Here is a 7,026-nt window from a genome sequence, read left to right on the forward strand (position 1 = left end):
ACGCATAGTTGCTGTAATTTACCACCTTTTTTTTTCTCTTTCTCTCTTGGCAATTTTTAGAGCGTACATTTTCTGGCAAACAGAGCCGTACAGTAATGTAAGAATCATTAATTTTTTTTTTGAAAGATTATCAATCATACCGTTCAGCGAAAGAAATGTATATACATACACACTTAAATATATTTTCACCATCAGAGGTCGCCGTGCAGAAGCGAAAATTTGAATAGATGTAGTGACATTCTTACGATTACAATAATTTGGTGGCATCAGTTCGATCAGTTTCTGTACGTTCAGGCCAACAGGACGACTTTCAGATATTCGTCAGCTATCCCCACCCCCACCCACCTCTCCTTTAACAACCACATAATAAAAAGAACAGAAAAACTAAATCGTACATAACAGCACTTAAAGTCACGCTGTTTGATTTTGGGTTTGTTTGTAATTAAGCAAAAAGCTACACAATGGGCTATCTGTACTCTGCCCACCACGGGTTTAGAAACCCGGATTCTGGTGTTGTAAGTCCGCAGACATACAGCTGTGCCACTGGGGGGCACTAAGAGTTTGCTTGTTTGTTTGTAATTAAGCACAAAGCTACACAATAAGCTATCTGTGCTCTGCCAACCACGGGTATCGAAACCCGGATTCTAGCGTTGTAAGTCCGCAGACATACCGCTGTGCTACTGCGGTGGGGGCTTGATTTTTGGAAATGTGTGCGAAAGTTGAAAGAGAACCCAGGAAACTAATTAACATTTTCATTTGTGAAATACCACTTAGCGCATACTAATTACGTCGTGAAAAACTCATTAACATATTTCACGGACTTCATCATCTTTGAGTTTGAGATTCTTTCTAGGTCAGCGCCAGGAGAAATTAAAGAAGAATACGTTAAAACTCGGTTATTAAGGGCCACGGTTTCTACCCTATCCAGTTACTATAAATTCCTTTTTACTTTTTTCTGTTAAACAACTCACAGCAGACATATGGTGGTGAAATGGAAGATAATGTCGTACGGCGGGGTGGGGGGGTGGGGGGTGGGGGGGGTTGAGCCCCTGTGAAATTCACAATATAGTAACCTAAGTTGAATTTTTACCATTGGTAACAAAGAAAGGACATACGTATAGGAAATAACGGTATTTCTTGTGATAAGGTCGTGAACTTAACTGAGGTCAACTTTGACTTTTGAGCACGTATAACTTTCGTTTTTAAACTCACAGTTCTCTTTTTACTCTCATTGTGGTATGCTAGTTGTCAACTCAATAGATTTCATGCATTTTAAAAATTCACACAACTGTCCACGAAGATAAACAACCCAAATCGTGGAGAAAAAAAAATGTGGGTTGTAAAAATTTGGAGAGACAACTGTTATCAAACAAAAGCTTCCATTCTGTATCTGGGTAAGAACATAACATAAATACTCTTGGTAATCCATTCTGTATCTGAGTAAGAACACAACATAAATACTCTTAGTAATCCATTCTGTATCTGGGTAAGAACACAACATAAATACTCATAGTAATCCATTCTGTATCTGAGTAAAAACATAACATAAATACTCATAGTAATCCATTCTGTATCTGGGTAAGAACATAACATAAATACTCTTGGTAATCCATTCTGTATCTGAGTAAGAACACAACATAAATACTCATAGTAATCCATTCTGTATCTGAGTAAGAACACAACAAAAATACTCTTGGTAATCCATTCTGTATCTGAGTAAGAACACAACATAAATACTCTTAGTAATCCATTCTGTATCTGGGTAAGAACACAACATAAATACTCATAGTAATCCATTCTGTATCTGAGTGACCATTCGTATGTAGAAATGAATCTTAAAAATACCAATGGTATCATAACTGCTTGGTAAATTTGAAATATATTCACAGAGATGTGTTTTTACTCTGATACAGAATGGATTACTAAGAGTATTTATGTTGTGTTCTTACTCTGATACAGAATGGATTACTATGAGTATTTATGTTGTGTTCTTACTCAGATACAGAATGGATTACCAAGAGTATTTTTGTTGTGTTCTTACTGACATTGCTCGGTACACCTAACAGAATTTGAAGCAACATTGTCAGGTGTGCTTTGTACTGATGTCCTCTTTTTTGCAAACTGTAAATAAATCACAATATGTGATCGAATCAATAATTTACTAAATCCATTTCTTTGTCCTTTTATAGTACTTCATGACATAGAAAACCTTTTTTTGTTGCTTGACTATTGTAATTATTATCATATTTATTACTGACTGTATACTTCTATACATATAACAACTATGATGTAGAAGTAGATGATCTTTGGTTACCACGTGAATGGTAGTCCTGCAACAATAAAAATAGAGAAAAACAGTAGATCATCTACTTCTACATCATAGTTACCACACGAATGGTAGTCCTGCAACATTAAAAACAGAGAAAACAGTAGATCATCTACTTCTATATCATAGTTACCACGTGAATGGTAGTCCTGCAACAATAAAAACAGTAGATCACCTCAACACCGTTAGGAAAAAAAATCAAGTTTTCACAACAAAACAAACTGTTACTTTATAGATTGTGCAAACTCCGAAAAGAAAAAAATCCACCAATATTTTTGATATGATGAACAACAATTTTTCTGATATCTCTTTAGGAATATTTAGAAGGGCTTTGCTGATTAACGGGAAAAAATGGACTCACAAATCCTCCACTTTTGTATCTTTTGCTTTGGCAATGCAGTTTTACTCCACCAAAGCCTACAATTTTTTAAGTCTTACTTCCAATCTTCCTCTGTTATTTGAATGTGATATCAAGGCATTAACGGAGCACCAGACTTTACACAAGAAGTATTTAATACAGTTAACGTAGATCACCAGACTTTACACAAGAAGTATTTAATACAGTTAACGTAGAGCACCAGACTTTACACAAGATGTACTTAATACAGTTAACGAAGAGCACCAGACTTTACACAAGAAGTATTTAATACAGTTAACGAAGAGCACCAGACTTTACACAAGAAGTATTTAATACAGTTAACGTAGATCACCAGACTTTACACAAGAAGTATTTAATACAGTTAACTGCATTAACGTAGAGCACCAGACTTTACACAAGATGTACTTAATACAGTTAACGTAGAGCACCAGACTTTACACAAGATGTATTTAATACAGTTAACGAAGAGCACCAGACTTTACACAAGAAGTATTTAATACAGTTAACGGCATTAACGTAGATCACCAGACTTTACACAAAAAGTATTTAATACAGTTAACGGTCCAAAAAGTAAAAGAAGGAACCAGTGAGGGTATCTGTGTTTAAATTCTAGATGAAATGGCCACAAGAAAACAGATGGAGTGGTTATGTTGATGTTGGTGCAGATATAGAGGACAATATATATATATATCCACTTGCCAGCGATGTTTATGATTGTGTCTGTAAACAACAACAGGAAAAGTGCCTCTTGGCTGTTTCTTTATTAATGACATGACAGGACAAGAACAAACAAACGTGGTGTTTAACAAAACCTGTCAGACGTTGAGATTACAACTGTACCACTTGTTTGTAGTGGTCTACTTCTTCACGTTGAAATAAATGGACGCCAATGTGTCACCAGAAAACTTACAGCCATGGTTTCTCCACCCTAGCAGTAAAAAAATGGAAAATATCATACTTGATATATGCCACCTACTAAAGCTCATTCGAAACACTCTGGATTCGAAACAAGTGGATTTATAAATTTAATGGAAAAACAAGGAAGTTTAAATCTAGGAAACAGGTTGCAATCAATGTATCTCTTCTGACAGAAGCAAAACATGAAGGTTTACCTTCCAGCGCAAACTTTAAGTTCAGGTTTAATTGATGACACATAATTTTGGAAGAAAGATCTCGAATTTACCCATTTTTAAGGGAAGTGAGCCCACAGTTAAATTTATAACATTTGATAAATTCTTTAATTTGTTCAACTCCAGAAATCCATTGGTTAAAAGTTACATTAGTCCAATGACTTGCCCTCCAGTGGCACAGCGGTATGTCTGCGGACTTACAACGCCAAAATCCGGGTTTCGATACCCGTGGTGGGCAGAGCACAGATAGCCCATTGTGTAGCTTTGTGCTTAATTACAAACAAACAAAATCCAATGACTAATTCCAATAAGCCTTTTAGAAAGCTTTTCTAGTAGAAACAAAAACATTATATTTTTCAATTAATACACACTTCTTGGTAAATAACGTATGAAACTCGGCGTAAAACACACATTTATTGGGTTTCTAACTGTAACCAAATCTGGGCAACGATCATATGAAACTCGGCGTAAAACACATTTCTGTGTCCATAAAATATTTGTTTTATGTAATAAAGGGTGAAAAATATTTTTATTACAGCTACTTACCGGCTACAAGAGAACGGCAGTCTGGCGTGGCCTAAATGTTAGTGTGCCGCACTGTGGATCCGCGGGAGGGAGGGGTCCATGGTTCGCGTCGCTTTATCGCGTTTTGCGATAATCGGGGAATCGAGGTGCGAAGTCCTCGACTGCTTCGCGATTATAAATAAAATTTCTTATTTCTTAATTTTTGAATATTATTAATTCCTAGTTTTTTTTTCTGTTTTTTCATTTTGTTATCTTAATTTCGGTTTGAAAAGAGCTTCACGGGGCAAAATCCCTACGCACGTGCATATTATGCTCTTAACCTGTCAGCGGAAGACCAAGAAATGCCAACTTATTAAGAATGGGTTATGTGATTTACCCTGGGTGGGTATTGACAGAAAGAACGTTGTCACTGCTCGTGGTGGTGAAACCCGCATAGAACGATCAGTCGTGCTCCAGATAACGGGTTTCACTTTGTTGTGGTGCGCCCTCAACCGTTATCTCAACCGAGCTGTGGTTGACGTCTCTTTTTGTGAATGAGATAACGTATTTAGAACGGAATTAGTTTGTTATTTAAGTTATTTATAAAATTTTACCTTATCCTTAACCTGTCAGCGGAAGACCAAGAAATGCCGAAAATTTAATTGAGAATTTTGCTCTCGGAACCATGTCTGTGGCCTCTACTATTCTACTCCTACACTGATCTAGTAGATCAGTGTAGAAGTAGAATAGTAGAGGCCACACTGTTAGTAGATCAGTGGACGGAATAGTTTAAAGTAGATCAGTGTAGAAGTAGAATAGTAGAGGCCACAGACGGAATAGTTTAAAACTGTTAATGTGACCTCTACTGTTCCACTAACAGTTTTAAACTATTCCGCTATTCGTCCTCGAGGTCTTTTGACTGTAAGAATCCCGGATGAACCTGTAGGGCCTCAGTATGTCCAAGACTGCAGTTTAAACACAGACATATTTGATTTACCGTAACCATAGTCCTATGTTTATTTCCCCTTCATTTTAAATGTGTTCCCTAACATTTCATAAATGAGTTATTATCGCATTTGTCTTAGTGACGCTTCTCCTAAACGTTTCGACCTTACGAAACGCTGGCCATGCCATGGCAGAGTGTGGGGTGCAGCTAAAGAATCGTGAACATTTCCTGGACAGGTATGAAATATTCACTGTCGATTATAAGCAATGACTAATCACCAGAACCTGGTAGTTAGGGCTGCTCTTTGACCTCGAGGAAGGGAAGGCTTAGTGGCATTTAGTTCTATTGGCGGTAGCAGACAAGATATGGCGGGTGTGAAAATTGGTGTTTTGAATTTCTGGCCTGCTATCTTTCTACCCATTAGAACAAGCCGCCCTATAATAAAGCAGTCGAGCCCTTAACGTTACCGTCACAATCTCCCCTATGGCCAAAAGGAGATTCGGTAAGAAGCAACGTTCGAACAAAACAAGTCGGAATGAGTCTATACCGGAACGATTCCCCGATCGCTCGTGACGGGCGAGTTGGACTTTCCGCCCATGTTGATGTTGTGCTACAGCGGGGGAAGATTGCCCTGTCCGCCCAGTCCATACCACTCGCCACGAGGGCATGCCCCACCGGGTCTTTGGAACATGATGTAAGCGTACAGTATTCTCGTTCTCTGGACGGCAAGCCGTCGTCACGACTTGGCTTCTCATTTTTATGCCTGAGGCTGCGCAGTAGTTCTATGACTAAGATGTCGGCAACCTTTGAACATCCATAAATGGAAGCGACAGTCATGAGTTCTTTGTGGGATTCTCCACTAATGTGTTTATCGAATTACATTAGGCGTTCAGGCAACGAAAAAAAAAGGGGGGGGGGAGGACTTTGTACCATATTCTTGAAAAACCCCATCCACTCCACAGACTGATTTATTTGGTGGTTCGCGTCATTTGCTGCTCACGGTCCATACCAAACCACAGAATTGACGGATCTCTCATTAATCCTCACAAGTCCTCGTTTTCTCAAAAAATACTGAGCCATTCTGTTTTTCTCGTGTCCCATTAACCGTTATCTACTGAACCAGTTTACGGTTGGATCTTCAAAGTCGACTGAATGTTATCTTTCAAAATATAAAAAAAAATCTGCAAATTGTACATCGTTCAAATAAGACAGAAAAAAAAAGAAAGAAAAAAACAACAACAACCTGACAGCTTTATTTTTCCTGCTATTTTACCTTTCCCACAGCAATACAGATTGCATAATGACCTAAGAAAAGCAAAAGACGTCATCCATTTTCCAAGGAGTCTTTCAAAATATTTTGTTCAACAAGCAAGCCTTTTTCACCCGAGGCACATTCGACTAAATGTCTTCTACCGAGGTTTGACTACGCATGCTCCGTCTCAGCTTCAGAAAAACATTTTTTTTAGACCTTTTGTTTAACCGGATAAAAACAGAGCCTAGCTTAACACAGTGTGCAAACTTTTGAAGCCCAAATATCAGTTCAGATGAAAGTGTTCGTTAATTAAAGAAACTGAAACGATGGATTTACAAAACAACTCTTCTTATAGAGTTGGGCAAGGCCTAGACTATTGGTTAACGTGTCCAGACTGTTTGTTTGTTATGAATTTCGCGCAAAGCTACACGAGAGCTATCTGCGCTAGCCGTCCCTACTTTAGCAGTGTAAGACGAGAGGGAAGGCAGC

The sequence above is a fragment of the Limulus polyphemus genome, unplaced genomic scaffold (genome assembly GCF_000517525.1).
Source record: "Limulus polyphemus unplaced genomic scaffold, Limulus_polyphemus-2.1.2 Scaffold2903, whole genome shotgun sequence".
Classification (NCBI taxonomy): domain Eukaryota; kingdom Metazoa; phylum Arthropoda; class Merostomata; order Xiphosura; family Limulidae; genus Limulus; species Limulus polyphemus.